The sequence below is a fragment of the Panthera tigris genome, chromosome C1, assembly GCF_018350195.1.
Source record: "Panthera tigris isolate Pti1 chromosome C1, P.tigris_Pti1_mat1.1, whole genome shotgun sequence".
In the NCBI taxonomy this organism is placed as follows: Eukaryota; Metazoa; Chordata; class Mammalia; order Carnivora; family Felidae; genus Panthera; species Panthera tigris.
This window is the reverse complement of record NC_056667.1, coordinates 86,917,806-86,926,092: the sequence shown is the minus strand read 5'-3', so window position 1 is coordinate 86,926,092 and position 8,287 is coordinate 86,917,806. Positions and strand designations below refer to the sequence as shown.

Here is an 8,287-nt window from a genome sequence, read left to right as displayed (position 1 = left end):
CTAAACACAAAGTTACTCCCAGTGCTAAATGGAAAAGGGACTAAATCATAGTGAAACGATTATAACAGGTGGTATGCAAGTAACGTAATAGTTAAAATTAATAGTAAGATAAAGCCAAAGAAAAATCTGTACACAAATAAATACGAGATTACTGAAATCAATGACATTCTGAGAAAGTTAATAAGGAAATTTAGGGCCATTATTTAAAAAAGAAGATTATACTGAAATAAAATTGTGTAAAAAAGAATTGAAATATAGTTGAGAACTTTCCATTTTAAATGTTTGCCTTCATAGGGTGATAGTGTCTTTAGTTAAATACCAGGCCCTTTCAAAAGAAAATAAGATAAGTATATTCCTGGGACCTAATCATACCATTTTAATGAATTAGTTACAAAGAATTTTGGAATCTGTCCCTTGTTTGAAAAAAAAAATGGATCAATATTTTTTATGAAAAAAGTAAAAGTAGTTGTTTTTCAGAGGTATTTTAAAATTTCAGGTATTTTTTGTTTCTTCAAATTTACTTATCAGGAGTGACTGAAATAAAAAATATAATTGAGCGTCATCATCATAGAAATAGCTTTAAGAGAAAACCTGTCAGATGAATATTATTGCTCCCCATTTTCAACCAATAAATAGTTGCCACTGACAGATAGCCAATAGTCTGTCAAGAATGCTCTAGGTATGTTACATAACACAACATGCCTGTTCACAGGGGGAAAAACTCGGAATTAACTTCCGTGAACTTGATTTCATCATACAAGTTAGGCACCAAAGCATCACCCATGCCTCTGAGGACACTGGACCATACACCCTCAAAAAAAGCTTCAGCTCCTTCACTGCAAGAAATATCCCACCAGCATTCAAGCCTGCCTGTGTACACGATGTCACCTCCTTTGTGCCCTGACTGCACCATCATATGGCAGTGAACAGTGTCAGATGGACAGGAAATCAACCCGGCATCCATTGTGATGGATTGTATTATTATCCAGCTGATGAAGATGTGAATATCCTTGGGATTTGGAAGTGTTCCCTTTGCAGTGTCCTAGACACTGAAGTAGGCAGCTTGGTAGGTAATACCCTGAATAGATACATTAAAACCTAGTACGGGCCCCTCATCCCACCAGATTTGTAGTCCTTAACCTGGCAGTCACTGAGGCCTTGGGATTTCTTTTCAGCTCCAGCTTTGCCCACATCAACTGTTAGATGGGTATAGACAAAATCAAGAGGATACACAAAACACAAGGATGGGGCTGCAGCAGCACCACTTGATGCCAGATTCCCTGCAAAGTAGTGCCAAAACTGGGTTCTCTTGTCCACACCACCCAGGAAGCTCTGTTTGTATGTATCTTTGAAGGCAAAGTTGAGAGCCTGGGTGGGGAAGTATTTGATGCCATTGGGCAGGTTACCACGCTGGAAGCACGGGACTCCCTGCTCCATGGGGATATGAACCACGCAGTTTATAATGCCCTTGTACTGCTTATCTGCAGTGATTTGCCTGTGGGCACTGTGCACTTGCAGCAGCAGCTTGACCCAATGTATGGGCTCTACTATGTCTTGGAGGTCTACTGCGGCCACTCCACCCTCTAGGAAGTCCTTAGTGAAGGACATAGAGCCGTCTGTCATGTTGAAAGGAAAGAGGAGGCAGGTGACTACAGTAGGAACTGGCTGGGACTTTAGGAAGCATATTTTAATATTTAAGGAGTCATTATCAAATGACTCCATATGGCAAATCAATATGCTTTGTTGGCTTGCAATTTTTAAAGCCATTTAAAAAATATTGACATAAAATGAATTGCACATATTTAAAGTTTAGGAGCCCTTTTTTAGATTCTTTGTGATTATCTGTATAGACAATCATATATTTTGCCTATCGTATCTTCTGCAAATAGATGTAGCTTTACTTCTTCTCTTTTTCTAATTTATATGCTCTTTATTTTCCTTTTTCCTTTTGCCTTATTGAAAATCTATCTCATTAGCAAACCAACATAACATTGAATATGAGTAGGGGGAGGAGATACCCTTGCCTTATTCTTGATCTGAGGCAGAAAGTAGTCTCTCACTATTAAATATGATATTAGCTGGAGGATTTGTTGATGTTCTTTATGAGATTAAGGAAGTACCCTGCTTCTAGTTTGTTGAGAGCCTTTATCAGGAACAGATGTCTGATTTTTCCAAATGCTTTTTTCTTCATCTGTTGCTACAATAATTTTTTTTCTTATTTAGTTACTCTGTTAACATGGTAAAAAAAAAAAAAAACAAACATTTTTTTTTTCAATATTGAACAAGCCTTGTATTCCTGGGATGAACCTCACTTGGTTGTGATGTAAGGCTGGGTTTGTTGTTGTTTTGGTTATCCTCAGTGCATCGGAGTCTAGATTCCATTAGTGATATCTTTTGTTTGTTTCTCCACTTAGTTTTGAATTTTCCTTTGCACTTCCCCCCAGAGAAAGCCTGTGTCTTGCAGTTCTCACAGGTGTCTCCCACTGTTAGTTGTACTAGATGAATGTCAGCTTGTTAATAGGGAGTTGGTAGGGGTATTTGATGCTCTGATAAGCCTTAGTCTTAAGCAGACACTATGAACCTTGATCTCAGGCATGTGCCCTTTTTAAGTATCTGATCTCTTCTCCAGATGCAAAGCTAGGGCTAGTACATTCTCTAGCTCCTTCTCAAAGTAGAAACAGTTTTTAAAAATTCCTTGTTTCCCTCATTAACTGCAGTGCTTCTCCACTAGTGCCCTTAGTTTACAATTTTGAGGCCCTAACTCCTGAAGATTAAAAATTTTGGGATGCATCTCAGATGGGAATGACAGCCACCAGTTCCCACCTTCAGTTGCAATGAATTTCCACTCTGCACCTGGTCTACGAATTTGGTTGTCTTCCTACTCACAAAATCCTCTGCAGAAAAACCTTTTATTTCAATGGAGATAGAGAGAGAGAGGGTCTGGGTAGAGTTTTGGCAGTGGCTATCATTCTGCAACCCCAGCAAGAACCATGAAGAAAGTTGTTTTTTGGTTTTGTTGATTTGTTTCGGATTTCTCCCTGATATTGCCCAAGCACCTGGTGGGGTTCCTAGAGAAAACACTCTGCAAAGACATAACTATCCTATGACTGTGACTCTTGGGGAATTTCTTTCACACTAACCCTACTCAGCCTTTTTCAATTAATTAAAAATGTCTAGCTTAATATTCTTACTGACTTATATGGCATTTGGTGGCATCTTGTATTCTTTGTGGTTTTGATTTGTAGTTTCCTGATGATGAGTGAAGTTGAGCATCTTTTCATGTATCTGTTAGCCATCGGGATGTCTTTGTAAAAGTGATTATTCTTGTCTTCTGCCCATGTCTTAACTGGGTTGTTTGATTTTTGGGTATTGAGTTTGAAAAGTCCTTTATGGATTTTGGATACTAACCCTTTATCAGATATGTTGTTTGTAGGGATGCAAACTGGTACAATCACACTGGAGAAGAGTATGGAGGCTCCTCAAAAAAACTAAAAATAGCACTACCCTATGATCTAGCAATTTTACTATTAAGTATTTACCCAAAGGATACTGAAATACAGATTAGAAGAGGTACATACACCCCCAATGTTTATGGAAGCATTATCAACAATAGCCAAACTGGAGAGAGTCCAAATGTGCATCAACTGATGAATGGATAAGAAGATATGGCATATATATACAATGTAATGTTAATCAGCCCTTATAAAGAATGAAAACTTGCCATTTGCAATGGCATGGATGGAGATAGAATGTATTATGCTAAGGGAAATAAGTCAATCAGAGAAAGAAAAATATCATATGATTTCACTCACATGTGGAACTTAAGAAAGAAAACAGATGAACATAGGGGAAGGAGGAGGAAATCAGAAGAAAGGGAAAGAAACCACAGGAGACTCTTAATAATAGAGAACAAACTGAGGGTTGATGGAGGGAGGTGTGTGGGAGATGGGCCAGATGGGTGATGGGTATTAAGGAGGGGACTTGTTATGATGAGCTCTGGGTGTTGTATGTAAGTGATGAATCACTGAATTCTACTTCTGAAACCAATATTTCACTATATATTAACTAAAATTTAAATAATTTTTAAAAAGCAGATGGAAAATGATAATAATTTGAAAATAAGTCCTCATACACTCATATTATTTCAATAGAACAGGTATTCTTTTCTTGCTCTAAACATTTATTAATCAAAATTATTTTCTAAGAAGATTTCCCAGTTCTCTATGAAAATTCTTGTTGACTATATTGCTAGGCAGAAACTATAGCTCCATGATCTATATCATATTACAGATAAATAATAAGATAATTGCATTTAACCTGTATATTTGTCTAGCTAAAACTTTTACATCAATTCATACTTGTAATTAAATGTGAAACGTAGGGGTCAGACATATGAATGAGAAAGAAAGCAAACTGAGAAGTATGGTTGATAATTAGAGCACCAAGAGGAAACCTGGGGAGGTCAGACCAATAGAATATAAACTTTGGGATTAGAAAGATCTGTCTGAATTTGAATTCTGACTCAGACATTTAATGAGTAATTTGCAATCAATTACTTAACATTTAAGGCCAAGCTTCCCCATCTACAAAAGGAGAATATACTCATCCAACTGGATATTCTGAAGGATTAATATAGAGTAGATATAAAAATATAGGCAATAAACATTTAATTTCATGGATTAGACATGAAATAAATTATAGTAACAAGACTTTCAAAGATTGACAGGTCATCTGTAGAGACAGAGACATTATGATACAAATCAACAGAAAATATCAGATCAATACAATGGGACAAAGCACAATGACTCAAACTGAATTTACAAAATATTACAGTGTCTTATCACAGGGCAGGGAAAAAAGGCATGGGACACTCTGAACAGTAAAACCTTGTAAATTATTTCGAGTGAGAGATTGTCATTTGAAACCATAACTACATGTGTATAGTTTTAACTGTAGATAAAATAGAAACATATGTAGCTTTGCATATTTATTTAGTAATACCAATATCTATATATTGCTTACTGTGTCCCATGTGCTTTTTAAAGATTTTACTTTCATAAACTCATTTAAACTCCTCTCTCTTAAATACAAACCAGTAAGGTAAAGATAAACACAATCCTCATTTTATGGCCAAACAACTTGAGGCATAGAATAGTGTCTTACTCAAGGTCAACAGAAAATAAATGATTGACCAGAATTTGAAAGCAGGGACTACAATTAATGGCCAACCTCCTTCCTTACCACTGGTGGAGACATACCAACAAATTAATTATATCCATATTTCTTTTTTCAATCATTCTTAGCAGTGAACAAAAACCTCTGTCATTACATGAACCATCGTTGATTCCCCTTGAAATATCCAATCATTCTTCCTAACATGGAGTAGTGAAATTTTAAAATGCATTAAATTTTAAAATGAAGTCTTTCTAATGACTATGCAAGTAGCATCATACAATTCTACTTTAATGATATAATAACTATGAGAAAATCCTATAAAAAGGATAAATTTCATTTATTTGTATGAATTTTTTCTATTTTTAATGAAGGTGACACTTTCTATGCTATTGTCCAAATTCGGAGACAATCCTTTTCATGATTAAATAATTTTATCCACCTAATCAATTGACTAATATTTATATGACCTTTGATTGTGTGGTACATTTTGACTTTTCCAGCACTCTGTCTTATAAATTTATATAGTTATTTAAAATTTTCATGTTTTCCTACAAAGAGTCTATACTCTTTAAGGAAAAAGACTGCATTTTATCTAATTTTCTCCATCACAGTGCTATTCATGAAACAAGAAATCAAAATGGTTTCAAATAAAGCAGGTAACATGGTTTGAAAATACTCATAGTGACAAGCACAGATTCCCATATTATATTACCTGAATCTTCAACTTAGTTACCTCTTATGATATTTTCCTTACATATTCTTACTCTATATTCATCCTGCAATCTCTGTCCTTTCTCTGTGGTTTTGTGGCAATAAAGGGGACATGATAGTGAGCTCCCTTTAAAATCATCCTTATGTAGAAATTTTTAAGGAAAGTTGAGTGTCCCACCAGAGTTAAAGTCTTTCCACATAGGTATGTGAGAATGACTAAAATTCATACTTTATTTATCCATTCATGCCTTAGGATATGTTAAATACTAGGTTAAAAGGCAAATTCATTAATTAGAAAGGTAGCACACATTAAATCATTTTCACCCATTAGTGTTTTATTATGAATTGGGATATGTAATTAGCAGGCCACTAACCTAATGAGGCTTTGAAAATATAAAACAAATTAGTAGTGACATTTAGCAGTAAGAAATCAGCAGGGCAAGGTGCAGAGTATTAGCTTCATTTGAAATGTTTAGGATTCAGGCTTCAGTAACAGCACGGTGGAAAACTGAGAAGGAATACGGGGTTTCTGGTTGCCTTTTGATTAGAGGTTCTCTAACTGGTCCACACTAGAACTACCTGGTGAGCTTTTAAACAATACAGAGGTGTGCCCTTCTTCTGGACCAGGTATTGACTGATCCTGTGTAAGTTGGGCCAAACAGCCTTATGTGCTCAAGTCTTTCCCAGTAGGTTGTAATGTGCAGACAGAGCTGGGAATCACTCCCTCAGCTGGAGATTTACCATAAGGAATCAAGTAAGGTTTAAACAAAACACCTTTACTAACTTTGCAATTTTCATCTAGGATCTGCCCTAGGGAAGGTCACTACAATTTCTTTCCCTTGAAATGTCCTATGCTATTTCTTTTTTCATTTATTTGGCTGGGACAAAACAGAGATTATTTGATTTAAGACTGGCATATCATATGCCCCAGTAGTTAAAACTGGTTAATTTGGTAAGTTCTATTTAGGCCAAATAATTGTTTTTTAAACCTCTTAATTTAAAACTTGTAGGCAGTCATTCTGCTAATAACAATCATGCCCTTAGTAACTGAAAAGTAATGAATATTTTCCCAGTTTGCAATCTTTAATAAGTATTTACACATATCATGTTAGATTGGATATGGTGTTCTATTCAATCAGATAAAGTACAATAAATGCTTTAAGAAATATTTTTAGAATTCTGTATTATGTAGAATTTTTTGTTATTTAGTTTTTATTTTTAGATGAGAAAACAAAATACAACAAAGAATATAAAAAAATAATCTAGAATCATCACAATGAATTACCATGACTAATACCATTCTGCCACAAGTAACCAAGAAAGCAATATGTAATATATGTCTTAAGTCTGGATATGAAAATATATGGTGTATATATATATGGCTTGAAAATTAGAAACAGAAAGCTTCATATGTCATAAATTCTCATTACAACCACATATATAAACAGATACGGGAAAACAGTCTGGAAATAAGGAATGTGTGAAAAGTAAAGATAACAGAGCTCGCTGTTCATCTGTTCCTCATTGTTATCTTATTTCCTGGCATCCTTTAAAGGTAGAATATTAATGAATTCTACAATCAATTTATCAAGATCATGTGGCCGTATAGAGTGCTTATTTATCTTTGAAGCTTAGTTTTCCAAATAAGTTTTGGACTCCAGTAAACATAAGCATATTTCAGCATAAGGGAGAATTCCACAGCCTGGGAATGTGGCTTTATTTGAACTTCAGAAGTGATGGGCACATTTCTCCAGTACACAGGAGAAATGTGCCTGACACTTTTATTTGATCACAAATAACAGTATCTGAACATCTTCCTTAAATCCAGTCTTAAGGTAGTTTTCACACAGCAGATGCCATTTAGAAGATTACAGAATTAATTTAATATATATCTTTTACCAAATCTCCCCCATTTTTCTTTGAAATTTACTTGACCCTAGCTACATGAATTTCAAACATTCTAACCCAGTGCTGTTCAATACATGTAATGTGAACTACATGCAGACTTTTAAATTTCCAGTAGCCAAAATAAGTAAAAAGAAACAAATAAAATTGCTTTCAGTAATTATCTTTTAACCATTTATCCAAAATATTACCATTTCAGTATGTAATCAATATAAAAAAATGAGTAATGACCTATGTTATATTCTGTTTTTCATACCAAGTCTATAAAATACAGTGTACATTTTACACTTATAGCATGTTATAAATCAAATTGGCTGATTTCAAGTGCTCAGTAGCCACATGTACTAGTTAGTAGCTTCCTTGTTGTTCAGTAAGCTCTAACTTCCTTAGTAGTCCATAATGTAAACTGAACACAGAGTATCATAAAAATGAGTTTGCAAATCTTATTACTTACACAGTAATATTTCATCCAGTTTTCTTCAGAGCACTCAATTAA

At 34.7% G+C, this 8,287-nt stretch overlaps 1 pseudogene; it reads right to left on the bottom strand.

The window, feature by feature from the left end:
• Positions 1 to 706: 706 nt before the first annotated feature.
• LOC102966606 lies at positions 707 to 1,623 on the bottom strand (annotated as a pseudogene).
• Between the last annotated feature and the right edge of the window lie 6,664 nt (positions 1,624 to 8,287).